Here is a 13847-nt window from a genome sequence, read left to right as displayed (position 1 = left end):
CCCCCCCCCCCCCCCTCTGCTGGGACTGCCCAGGGCAGCATCAGTGGTGGGTTTGGGAACCCCGGCAGCTCCCGCCGCGGCCCCAGAGCCCCCGGGACCCTGAGCTTTAACAGATTTCAGTCCCTTTTGACTTGAACCACATTTGAACTTCTCAGCAGTAAAAAAATCATTCTATCCTGTTACTATTCCTCTGAGCGATTGCACACACGCCCCTTTTATTATTGCATTAGTGTAATTTTGTCTCTGACATTGCCCCAAGAGGAATTACTCATGTCCTGCTATTATTTATTTTACTACTAAGAGCCTAGTTTTTAGCAGCAGTTTTAATTAAATACCGATCCTCCTCCTCCTCAATTAGGATCACCTTTATCTAGCTGGCTATGCTCTGTGTTCTCCAGCAGGATCGTTTGGTTCCTCCTGTGCATCTCTCCCTCCACAGCTCCCTCAGGAACTGCAAAACCCCCCTCTCTCCCACCGAATCCCATCAGCAAAAAGAAATGCAGGATTTTAATGAAGTGAAGAACCATCACGTGGAAGTCAATATGGTGCTTAACGCTGGTTCTGCAGAATTCCAGTTTCAATTGATGCCAAGTGACACTGCCAAAAGCAGCAGCATCTTCTGTCCCCCCCGAGCCCTGCTGTCTGCTGCTCTGTCCCACACACCAGCCCAAGACATGTTGCTCCTGCTCCTCTTGGGTGTCCCTGCTCCTCTGCAGCCCTGCTTCCATGGCCATTGCTCCCCTGTCACCCGGTGTCACATCTCTCCTCTCCAAATACACCACTAAAAGTTGCCAAGGCAGGTTTTCTTTGGGAGTCTGAAGTTCAGCGTGTCCACACACACTGAGTAAACACCTCTCCAAAGCCTTTCTGTCCCTGGGTAATGAATCAGATCACAACGTATTCCTGACTTCAGTACACAGGATTCTTGGAAGCTGCCCCGAATTAATGTTTTAAGAGTTATTCATTCATGTTCCCCAAGTGTCAGAGGCAGAACTGATGACTCCTGACTGGGAAGTTGGCAGCAATTCCTCATCTCAACTATTTCTACAAAGGGGAATCAAACTGCAGCAACAGCACCCGACTGCATTCACTGCTCCAGCGCCTGGCAAAGCCGCTGCGGAGGCAGCACAAAGTTACGCAGCGGCCGCTGGCACCAAACCCCCTCCTGGCCATCGTCCCCGGGCCAGACACCGGGCACAGGGACCCTTCCCCAGGAGCTCTCACCCGATTGCTCAGCACCACTCCATCCCTCGCCCGGCACAGGGATGGGCAGAGGCAGCAATAAGTCAGAGATCATCTTGATTTCACTTCCCCCAGACTCAACAAGGCTTTTTCCTCCTCAGCTCTAGGCACAAAAGTTTACTAACTACACTTACTTCCCTAAACGTTAAGATGTTTTTGCTTTTATGAGCATATTTTATTCCTTTTCCAAGAGCAAAATGGAACTGCAGACGAGTATGAGATCAATTAACATGCAAAGAGAAAGTATAGACTCACGCCTCCGCTCTCCCCTGCGCTTCCAGGCTCAGCAAGTGCATTCCTTAATGGCTCCGGCACCTTTGTAAGATTCCTGCTCAGCTGTTCTTTAATCAAGAGCTATAATTTATACACCGCAACCTAAGCGTACAATCCTCAGTCTGGAGGGTTCCCAACTAGGAGGAGTTTCAGGTTCTGGTTTATACTGGGGAGGAGGGAATAGTGATGATAAAAGATTTTTCAGCTGTTACTCACCAGTTCTTTCTAGAGCCATCTCTGGACACTGAAGGTATTTTTATCCTACCTTAAATACTGCTTTTCAAACAGGTTGCCCACAGCCGGGACACAGAGCTCTCTACTACTTTCTGGCCTTTCCACAAATAGTTCTCAACAATGATAAACTGGCTTTTCAGGTGCATCAAATAGTATCTACTGCTTAAAAATAAAATAAATCCTATCTCCTTGCTCTTGTTTCAATAGCATTTCTTCAAACCAAGCCTATTAAAAACCTTCAAGTTCCCAAGGCAGGAACCATCTTCCTTTTGCCTCCTACAGAACAACAAATACTCTATCAACGTTTAAAAGCACTAAGCAAAAACAATAAACCATAAGCTCACGCGTATTTACTAAATGTCACTTTTATTCACCCGCTGTTTCTACAACACCCATCATTCTACTGTTTAAGTATGTGATTTAGAAGGGGGGTCAGCATTAATTCACCACTAAATCACAGCCAGCAAAAGGCAGCACTAAAAGCATCCCCTCACCCCTTTTTTATGGCTTCAGACCTCAGAAATATTAGTTCTTACAGGCTGATTTCAATTTCCAGCCTAGAAAGGGAGTGCCAGGGATTGATTTCTCTCAGTTCTACGGCTTGGAAAGGTAAAAAAATTTTAGAAGTCACCTCAATTTGGATCCCTGGAGCCCTCGTCCCTCCCGTCCCCCCCCCCCAAGCACCAGCCTTACCTTGAAAAAAGGCTCTCGGAGAAACGCTTCATGGAGCGAACTCAGTCCCTGCTTCCTCCCGACTGCAGGTCGCTGCTTGTCTTCCTCACGGGAAACATCCCTGCCTTCGGGCAGGAATTCTCGGCGATTTCGTCTCGGGGGGTCCGGAGGCCGGTGCCGGTCCCGTTGCCGGGGGGTCCCGCAGCCCGGGGGTCCCGCAGCCGGAGGGGGGGGGACTCGGTGCTCAGACCCCCAGCGCCGGGAGCCAGCCCCACGGCCGGGGGGCTGGGAGGACCGGGGGGTCAGTTCCAGCCTCCGGGGGCTCCCCGCAGCCTCACGCCGCCGGCAGCGCCCCGCAACGCCGGGAATCCCCGTTCTCCGGGAGGTTTTTTTGCGGTGGGAGCTGAGGAGGGAGGGAGGGCTGGGACAGAGCGACACCACGCGCGACAGCGACAGCAGGAGAGTCACGGAGAGTCTGAGGTCTGGAGATTACACACTACACACGCACTGCCCGCTCAACGAAGCCGTGAGATGATGAGAGGCTGGCGGAGCTCCGCGGCGGGGCGGGGAGGCAGCTCTCAGACATAACAAAGCCTCACACTTTGAGGATCCGTGATGAAAAGCCTCCCGTGCCCCACGGAGGTACGGCCCGAGACCGGGAGCGGCAAATCCCGTGTTATTCCATCGCTCCTAAGTCTCACTTATCAATTGGGGAAGCGTTCCCGTGTCCCTGATCCCGCACAACTCGCCCCGCGTCCATCTCCTGGCAATTTCCAAAACGCAAACTCTTAAGCTCAAGTTGACGCTTCTGCAGGGTAAATTTCGGCACCAGCTCTCCCGGCACCCTGCAGGAGGAGGAAGGTAAACTGTTCTAAGGCTTTAGACTTCACAGGGATGCAAATGAGGAGAGATCTATGAAGCTGATGGAAGCAGCGAGGGTTTACACGGGCTGAAGCTCTGCAGCTGGAACCATTAATGTTCCTGCTCCTGGAGTCCCCGGTGGAGCCCAGCAGAAGGCAGGTCTGTAATCAAGGCAGGGAGGGAAACGGCTTCCCCCCCAGCTGCAGCCGGTTCAGAAATCAAGTCAAAACCAGCAGGGCTGCCAATGAGGCAATTAGGTGTTTTCCATAGGTAGTCTGAGAAAGCAGCCAGTTATTTACAGCTTCCTGGCATGTCAGTGACTTTAGTATTTCCTGGACAACATTCAGAAAGGAGAAGCTTTTTTTATTTTTAAGATAAAGGTGTTATATCCAAGAGACAATTCCTTTTTCTTGCTTTTTCGAGCTGCCCTTTTATTTCCTCACCTGGCTAACCACAAGCACATTTTTGTGAACGTTAGGTAACAAGCAAAGCCTGCTGCTAATTCTCTCTCATCAGGGCCTGGGGAAAAATCCAAGCTGTTGGGTGAAAGCTAAAAAACAAACACAAAGCTGGGAAGGGGGAGAGAAGGGGAGTGAGAAAATAACTGAGGAGTGAGTCAGTCCTGCTCCTCCTGCTTAGTCACCTGTGGTGCTTCTCTCCAGACACACCGGAGATGGAGAAGAAGATGCCTGATGCCTTCCACCCACCTCCTCCTCCTCCTGACAAGGATGTAAAAAGCAAGGATGGGGCAGAGTTTTGGGAGACAATGGTTCCAGATGCTCTCTGGAGCTGACAGTTGCTCCTTAGCTCACGTTTCCCACCCCCTCCTCTCACACCCCCCCACTATTTCTCAATTAAATCATCTTGAATCAACCTGTTTCAGTGGCTGGTTTAAGTTTCTCTGCTGGTGCCCTGCAGTTTTGACATCGTAGGGAGTTGCCATGGAGAGCAGAGTGATGTCATTGACACAAAAAGCACTGAATTTACAAATACGACAGGAACAGAGCTATTTATAAAGAGCTGCTTTTCTCTCCCCACTCTTTGCTGGGGTGGGTGGAGGCAAAGGCAGCAGCTCCATTCTTGATGTTTCTGTGAACAAGTCTCAAAAATGAATTTTCTTGTTAGAAAATATCCTGAGCCCGTGAAATTGCTGAATGCTGTCAGCTTTCGGACTTCATTCATTAGGGCTGGATTTAGCTCTCCAGCTCATAGCTATTTTTGAGGTCACAGAACGCTGTTGGTATAGTAACTTCTACCCTGAAAAATCCATGCAGCATTACCGAAATGCAGCCGCCTCTGAAAGGAAAGGCAAGAACATGTCACAAGAAGACTGGGGACAGACACCCTCTTCCATGGAAAGGCTTATCAGCACTTCGAATAATAACTGTGAGTGTTGGTTTTGCTGCAACCTCGTGGGGTGCCGCTGCTCATTAACGCAGCCCTCACATAATGAAACATTTAGTGCATATAAAAATGGCAAAACAGAAGAGGTAGAAAAGGGAAGATGATAAACTTAGACATGAACAACAACCATAAAAGAAATAGAATGCACTTGGAATAAACTGGGAGGAATAAAGGGTGGTTTAAGGAGATGACAGGGAAGCTATCGTAGATGTTGGAAGAGCATTATTTATGTGTATGGCACCTAAACCAACCACACAACCATCTGTCACCCCGGAAATCTGACAGGACAGTGACATTGCTAAAAGCTGTGTGCTAAGAAGAATTATGTCACCAAGATACAGGCCAAGGTCCAACATTCAGTTTTGAGTTTAAAAAATTGCTTGGTTTTCAAAGAAAATAGCTTGGATCTCAACAGCTGGTAGAAGAACTGTGATCCAGCTTAAACAGCAGCACCCGTCAGAGCAAGGCCCCCCGTTTCCCCCTCTGGATACCAGTATCAAACCCAAACCCATTTCACCAAGGTTTTGTTGCATTGTACACGTCCACCGCCCAGCAGCACTACAGTCACAGGGAGCAACACAAAGTACAACTCCAACCACAGGATACGAAACCAGCTACTAAATAGATCACAGTGTTACCTTGTTTTTATCAACCCTTTCTCCTCCACAGAGGTGAAACATTTATAAGTTTGTATATTTAGATATGAAAACATACATAAAAGTGTCACACAGGTTTTAGAAACAGGAAAACCCAAGGACTTAAATGATTTGTCCCGTGCGGAGCCAGGAGCAATGGTGGCAGTGGAAGGCAGGGCTTCAGTCTGGAGCCCTGTTTGTCTCAGAAATAGAAGTTTAACAAAACCAGAAACACCAGAAAAATTAGCATGGCTTTGCCAAAAACATCCACAGCTTCTGCAGCACAATTCCCAACAGTCTGGTGTTTATTGCAATGAAATAGATCAGAAGATTGAAGAAAAGCACAGTTTTCTCACCTCTCCTTCACAAGGCCAACTGCTCAAATGCCATTTCCAAATGTTATTGGAAATCCTCTATTACTACATGTCCCTTTCTGGATGGGGTATTGGTACTTGAGGAAACATCACTGTGGCAACCACAGTAAAGTTGAAGAAAGTGAAGAATATGCCACGCAGTGAAAGGCCACAGAAACTTTAGCTTGTAATTAAGCAGGTTATGAAGCAGTTTGTGCACGGGCTAAAAGTAGATAGATGTACTGCTCACTTCAATAAAAATCTCCTCAATTCAGCTGATAGGAAGCAAAAACCCATTTTGACCTCGGTTTGTGGAGCACGTGTAGCAGAAATGAATGCTCAAAACAAGCAGCAGCGAGGATGGCTCCAGTGTCCAGTTGTGTGGGAATTATCTGCCAAAAGAATCAAGAGGAGGATCACAGAGAGTTTCCCATTGTTGTCTCAACCAAGTTTTTTACCAAGTGAAAAACTCGCTTTCCCAGGAGAGGAAGGGGAATAATAACTTTTTTTTTTTAATTGCATAAAAATGGACTATTGCTGTTACACATTCCCCAGACGTGAAGCAAATGAGAGACTATGGTTCCAGCTGCCAGCAGCAGCTGCCGTTTCAGGCTAGGCAAGACTTCTTTCAGCTGACGCTTACATTTTACATCTTGATATAAAAACTGCTGCTTTTAGTTGCACAGGATCCAAGCGATATTTTCCAGGATATGAGAATAGGGCAGACGCCCCTAAAGCTGTATGAAGAAAAGTCTTCCCTGGTTCCCCTACGAACAGCAGGAGCAGGAGATGTGCCACAAACACGAGGTGTCTGCTGAGGGCTGGATTTAATTCCTTACAAACTCCTCTTTTCCAGCAGGTATCAGATGATCACACCACGGGAACAGAGTAAGGATGGGACGAGCTGGAGCCAGTTCAGTTCCCAGGACAGGGAAAGAGCTACTCCAGGCTGGGTCCTCGGGAGGAAAGGCAGAGGTCATGTGTGGTGCGATGGTCCAAAACTCCCTTCCTGGATCTGTTTGGACTGGATACTGAGGAAATGGACCAACCCTGAATTTTGCAATACTCAACACTTTTTTCCCCTATGAAATGATTATTTGAAGTATTGCACTACATCAAAACAAATCACTAGTTTAGCTCCAAGAAAGGAGCCATACAACTGAAGAGCCACTGAGGAACTGTGCAGCGAGAGGAGCCAAAGCACTGGAAAACCAGACAGAAGCTCGGGTGCAGAGACAGAACTGAAAACTAACATTTGTCTTTCGCCAGCATTGTGTCACTGAGCTGCTCAACCTGCCTCGAAAACCACACTTCCATCCCAGCTGGAGCCCTGGGATCAATAATTAAATAGCTTTGGATGGTACTTATTACAAAAGGAGAGTCGGAACAAATATTTCTAAAACCAACAAAAGGAAAAGCATTCATCCCTGGTCTCACTGAACAACCTCAAGGTCCACTTACTTGTTTAATAATTTCAAATATTCTGTCAGATGAAGAATGAATGGAAATGAAACCTCCTTATTTCTAAGTTTGTAACCGTGGCATTCTGCTGGATTAACCAAGCAGAGGGGCAAGGGGTGTAAAATAATAGGAACCAAGAGAATGAAACTGTTAAAGGATCCGTGGTCTTCCTGCAGCAACCTTTAAGGGCAATCTTTTTAAGCAGATGCACATTAATGGAAGTGCAGTGCCCACAGCCCCAGGCTAAATGAGAGGCTCCAACCAGCAATTCTCAAGCCCCCAGTCAAATAACTCACTTAGAATAAGAACGCTCAGCTTCTGTACCCCGCTGGGGAAATCACCAGTGCTCAGCATGGAGCACAACACCTCAGAAGCTACAGTTTAGCCCAAAGCCATTTTGGAATATTTATTATTTGGGAAATCAGCAGCAGCACAGAGGAAAGATTTAGAATTATTTGCTGATGCACATGCAGGAGGTATAATTTGTCTACTTTTAAGAGTATTCATAAATTTCATGAACTGAAAACCAGTTGGATCAGATTGATAGTAGGTTTGGTAGAACCAAAGCAGAGTTAATGGATGTATGGAATCCCCAATCGGGTGGGTCAGTCAGAATGGCACAAAACAGGAAGTGACAGTGTTCTTCATTAAAAATAATGAGGATTTTTTTCTTCTGTAATTCTTTCAATTTTAGACTAAAGAGAGGTGAAATGGCTCACCAAAGCACTCTTAGAATTTTCTTTTCAAATGTGATTGTACTGTCTCTTCTCAACTCTGCAAATCTTCCGTGAGGTTGATGAACAGACTGTTTTCCTGTGAAAGACCATATGTAAGAGTGTAGTCTTACAGGTAGAAAATGGAAGTCCATTTCCAAATGAATAGAAAGATATTAGAAACTGGAGTAATTCAGCTTATTGAAATAGTTCAAAACTGTGTAACTCTTGTACCGTGTAAATTTAAGGCTACTGATGTAATTCAACCTAATTACCTCTATGTGTCACCAATCTTTTTTTTGTTAAGAATTCCTGAATTTATATGAATCTATAACATAGACTATAATAAAAATGGTATATATATGGGATTTCATGTACCAGCCATATGAAATGCATTCTCCTAATTTGCCAGCTGAATTTCTCCAGAAACACCTGATATCAGTATTCCAGGGGACACACATTAAGGCCGAGCACAAGCTCCTGCTTCTAGATCATTCTGGAAATCTTCTGTTACGTGACCTCACCTTGCACAAGTCTGAGTTCACACCCCTGACTATGGGCTGGTCAGTAATTGATGATTACTTCTACTACGTGGTTTTCATTATCTATTTAACATAGACCCTAGGCTGGGAGAAGCCTCATACGTGAAGGCATTTGGAAGATCACTATCTGAGCTGATAAATACTCTGACCAATTATCTCAGGTTTAGGATTTTGAATCTCCTACAAATTCAATACCTTTTTAGGACAGCAGGGGATGAGCTGACACATTTCCTTAAAATCACCTCTTAAAATGTAAAGCATTAGCAAGTTAGTGTCAGAGCTTGCAACAGAATATATGCTTAAAAAGTAAATTCTGGTTTAGTATTATTGTTTTAGAACTCTGGTTCTTACTCTTTGCTTCTGCAGCTCCCTTTAATCATTTATCTGTTCTTCACTATCGAGATCTGCTTTTTCTTATCATTTGCACTGACACATCAAGTAGAATCAATAAGGTTTTGTACCATTGCTGGTCATTACAATGCCTAAATACTAACGAGGTAACTGGTATCATCTGTGTTTCCCAGGTGTAGATCATGATCTTGATGAGACCTAGAAACAGCAGAAGCAACTCCTTCCAACCCAGATGCAGCTGCCAGAGCTTAACGAGCAGAAAATGGCTCAGACCTGTGGCTTTTGCCCCCCTCACCATACATGTACATCTCACACATGTTTGATCAGCCTGAATTATTTTATCTGTAGCAGTTGTTGGGGCTCCATGACTTTCTACCATTATTTCTGAACCCCTTTTTGCTTCATCTAACAGAGTGGACAACATTTTTGCCTTAACTCTTTTCCTATTTCTGAAGCAAAGCTGATAGTTTATAGAGATGCAGAGAAAACGGGGGGTCCCTGTGAATACAACAAATTGTTTCAAAGAACAAATATCCCAGAGTCTCACCAGCAGACACCAAACCAAGTATTCCAGAGTCACAGACACCAGAGGAAGTATTCTGGAGTCACAAATGAGAGTACCTGGGGTTGGGGTGAGTTATTCTATGACGTGCACATTCAAGGCATCCAGAGCACCAGTCAAATTGCTCTTCATTTCTGACACAGTTAAAAGCTCAGCTCTTCTGTACCCTTACCCTTTCCTGTGGCCTTCGGAGAACCATTTGCTGTAGCACTATCCTAGCAAGGAATAAGGAATGGGGGGCAGGCTCTGTCTCCTGTTCTCCTCCTGCTCTCTGGCCAGTCAGGACTCCAGGCACAGATCCGAAGCTCAGAGCGATGCTGCTGGCACGTGGATCACAGGAAAAATGGCAAACCCCAACATTCTTAGGCTTTAGAAGCAGGATTGGAATGTCCTTTCCAGTAGTGTCCAACATTACAAATCACTTCCATTCTTCTGACATTCCTTGTCAAACACCTGTGATACTATTGAAACACTTTAGAAGCAGGGAAATAAGTTGTGCATTTAAAAAAAAAAAAAACAAAAATTTTTCCCAGTGCAGTAAAAAAAAAAAAAAACACAAAAAAATTTTCCTAGTGCGGGTTACCCAGGTAGGAGAAAAGCATCATCTGGACAATGTTATTATTCCAAGTGTAGTATCATGCACAGCAGTAAAGACTGTACTTGAATTGCATCTAATTAGTAATTTCAGTGAAGAAAACTTACTTCCAACATGGTAGCCAAAGAGCAGGATGTTGTCACTGCATCTCCAGTTAATGTAGACACAAACCCAACTTGGTGTTTCAACGGACAGCAGACTAAGGAAGGATGGCTGCATCTCAGACATCATAGGTAGCTTTTCTCCTACTCTCAGCTACATGAAATTTATTCAATTTTCCAATTTAAAAAATATATTAGTATGTCCCCCTTTTCTAAGAAAAGAACAATATTTATTATCTAGGACATTGAAATAACATTTTCTACAATACTCCTTGTATTCAATTTTCCAATTTAAAAAATATATTAGTGTGTCCCTCTTTTTTAAGAAAAGAATAATATTTATTATCTAGGACATTGAAATAGCGTATTTTCTACAATACTCCTTGTCGTAAGACTGTACTTGAATTGCATCTAATTAGTAATTTCAGCAAAGAAAACTTACTTCCAACATGGTAGCCAAAGAGCAGGATGTTGTCACTGCATCTCCAGTTAACGTAGAAGCAAACCCAACTTGGTGTTTCAATGGACAGCAGACTAAGGAAGGATGGCTGCATCTCAGACATCACAGATAGCTTTTCTCCTACTCTCAGCTACATGAAATTTATTCAATTTTCCAATTTAAAAAATATATTAGTATGTCCCCCTTTTCTAAGAAAAGAACAATATTTATTATCTAGGACATTGAAATAACATTTTCTACAATACTCCTTGTAATCTATCTTTACAACAGAGCTCTTCTGACTGAAATTTAACCACAATTTGCCAAATTCAAAAGGCCCTTTGAGTGATCCATACTTACAAACATCACACAATGTGGGCAATATCCACCGATAGGATTAAGGAAGCCTTATTCTGCTGAAAGCTTTTAGAGCTGTTTACTTGGGGAAGTTAACCAACCTTTATTTTATTTTAATAAGAGTCTGCTGGTTTTGCATCAGCTACAGAAGAACCCAGGAGAAGCAGAACGGATGTGTAAGATTCCAAGCGTGTGGCATTTCCCTGAGGAAACATTAGTCATCTTGGCACCTTCCCCTCCAGATGCCAATGGTGTTACTGCCTGTAACCAACAGGATCAAACCCATTTTCCCCTGGTATTAAGCCCACATTAGCAGGCATGAAACCATGCTGTGGGGTGGGTTTTTTTTCTTCCTTTAAAGTAACTGCCGCCAACCTTAGACAAGTTTTTCCTAAGTATCACTTTTTGAATCATTGTATAAAAGACAAATGAGCTCCAAGTCCTCCCAGGCTGGGATTGTAACTCAAATAGAAGAGAAGCCAGCCTTGCTCCCAACATGCTTGGGGATCAAAATTGTCCTGACACCTTCAGGGGAAAAGAAGCATCTACAGATGGCAGGACATGCCACAAGGGGCAGGAGGGAAGATGAAATTACACCTGATGTCTGGGCCTCAAAGTCCCAGTGAGGTTATCACTAAGTATATGGTGATGGAATCCTCTCCATTATTTTTGTTTGTTTCTTAGGGAAAAGTCTGCAATGCCATTGCTAAATGTTTCTTATTTTACAGTATTTCAATAATTTTCTAGTTATAAGGTGCTTGTGTTGTCTGGAATATACATGAAGAGTAACAAGACATCTTCTCATGCAACTGAGCAAGGGTGGTCTTACTAGATGGAGAAGGATTAGCTCACTTTTTGACAAGTCAACACAAGAGTAATAAGGGAGTGTTTCAGCTTTAAAATAGACCTAATTAGAGTAAGGACAAATAAATTCACAGACAGATTTTAAAGAGCTGAGGAACTCAGTTCCTTTACTGAACTTCTGCTGAGAGCTCTTATCTGTGTGTTCAGACTGTTCTCAAAAGCCATCTGAATAAGGATTATGAAATAGGTGAAGCAAGAGTGAAGTCCTTGCCTGAGAAGTCCTCAGTATGAGCAAGCAGAATTTAGAGAGAATCAATCAGAACCAGAGAATTCTGGCCAGAGAACTTGACCAAATGAAAAAAACACTTAAAGCCAGTGTTTTTACAGGGAGAAGTTACCAGTGATCCAGTCTTCTACTCTCACCTTCATACATGGGAGACACTGTGATTAAGTAAATCCCAAGTCTGAGAAGTTCCTTTACACACCTAAGGTATGTCTTGGTTTTGGATCCTGCAAATTCTGTTCTCTTGAAAAAAAATAAGCCTATTGGTTTCAGTAGTACAATGCATAAAAGGTTAACACAAATATCTATCCACAAAACCTCCGCAAACCACCTGCAAACAGGTCAGAACAGATAGCAGATTTAGACTTCAGTGAGATTTCTGAAATATCTCAATCCAATAACTAGTCCCTACAAAAGTAAATAAAACACTTGCAGTGAGAAACAAAGATTTAAATATGCATCTTCTTCACTCATAACTTCATGGACTTTTCGTTCTGACAGTCATCCATGGGAGCATGTTCCAAGGAGAATCATTCAAGTTGTGTTCAGGTGTCCAGGAAATCCCATGTAGTTGCAGAAGCTGCCACCAAAGGAGCAGTCACAAACTAACCCAGTCAGGCAGAAGCACTCCCAAACCCAACTTGGTGTTTCAACGGACAGCAGACTAAGGAAGGATGGCTGCATCTCAGACATCATAGGTAGCTTTTCTCCTACTCTCAGCTACATGAAATTTATTCAATTTTCCAATTTAAAAAATATATTAGTGTGTCCCTCTTTTTTAAGAAAAGAATAATATTTATTATCTAGGACATTGAAATAGCGTATTTTCTACAATACTCCTTGTCATCTATCTTTACAACAGAGCTCTTCTGACTGAAATTTAACCACAATTTGCCAAATTCAGAAGGCCCTTTGAGTGATCCATACTTACAAACATCACACAACGTGGGAAATATCCACCGATAGGATTAAGGAAGCTTTCAGAGCTGTTTACTTGGGGAAGTTAACCAACCTTTATTTTATTTTAATAAGAGTCTGCTGGTTTTGCATCAGCTACAGAAGAACCCAGGAGAAGCAGAACGGATGTGTAAGATTCCAAGCGTGTGGCATTTCCCTGAGGAAACATTAGTCATCTTGGCACCTTCCCCTCCAGATGCCAATGGTGTTACTGCCTGTAACTTATTCAATTTTCCAATTTAAAAAATATATTAGTATGTCCCCCTTTTCTAAGAAAAGAACAATATTTATTATCTAGGACATTGAAATAACATTTTCTACAATACTCCTTGTAATCTATCTTTACAACAGAGCTCTTCTGACTGAAATTTAACCACAATTTGCCAAATTCAAAAGGCCCTTTGAGTGATCCATACTTACAAACATCACACAATGTGGGCAATATCCACCGATAGGATTAAGGAAGCCTTATTCTGCTGAAAGCTTTTAGAGCTGTTTACTTGGGGAAGTTAACCAACCTTTATTTTATTTTAATAAGAGTCTGCTGGTTTTGCATCAGCTACAGAAGAACCCAGGAGAAGCAGAACGGATGTGTAAGATTCCAAGCGTGTGGCATTTCCCTGAGGAAACATTAGTCATCTTGGCACCTTCCCCTCCAGATGCCAATGGTGTTACTGCCTGTAACCAACAGGATCAAACCCATTTTCCCCTGGTATTAAGCCCACATTAGCAGGCATGAAACCATGCTGTGGGGTGGTTTTTTTTTTTCTTCCTTTAAAGGTTAGCAGGCATGAAACCATGCTGTGGGGTGGGTTTTTTTTCTTCCTTTAAAGTAACTGCCGCCAACCTTAGACAAGTTTTTCCTAAGTATCACTTTTTGAATCATTGTATAAAAGACAAATGAGCTCCAAGTCCTCCCAGGCTGGGATTGTAACTCAAATAGAAGAGAAGCCAGCCTTGCTCCCAACATGCTTGGGGATCAAAATTGTCCTGACACCTTCAGGGGAA

General features: G+C 43.6%; 1 protein-coding gene across 2 annotated transcripts in view; it reads right to left on the bottom strand.

The window, feature by feature from the left end:
* The window catches only part of PAK6 (p21 protein (Cdc42/Rac)-activated kinase 6), a 40645-nt gene extending 37151 nt beyond the window's left edge, over nucleotides 1-3494 (bottom strand). The window contains exon 1 of one of the 2 annotated variants that reach the window (XM_014940721.1): nucleotides 2443-3494. The gene's annotated coding sequence lies outside the window, so the exon portion shown is untranslated. Of the gene's footprint in view, nucleotides 1-1497; nucleotides 1637-2442 lie in introns of those variants that run through there. The other variant, XM_014940722.1, reaches the window with a different exon arrangement.
* Between the last annotated feature and the right edge of the window lie 10353 nt (nucleotides 3495-13847).

Source organism: Calidris pugnax, unplaced genomic scaffold (genome assembly GCF_001431845.1).
Source record: "Calidris pugnax isolate Ruff unplaced genomic scaffold, ASM143184v1 scaffold98, whole genome shotgun sequence".
Lineage (NCBI taxonomy): Eukaryota > Metazoa > Chordata > Aves > Charadriiformes > Scolopacidae > Calidris > Calidris pugnax.
This window is presented reverse-complemented; position numbering and strand designations above follow the sequence as displayed.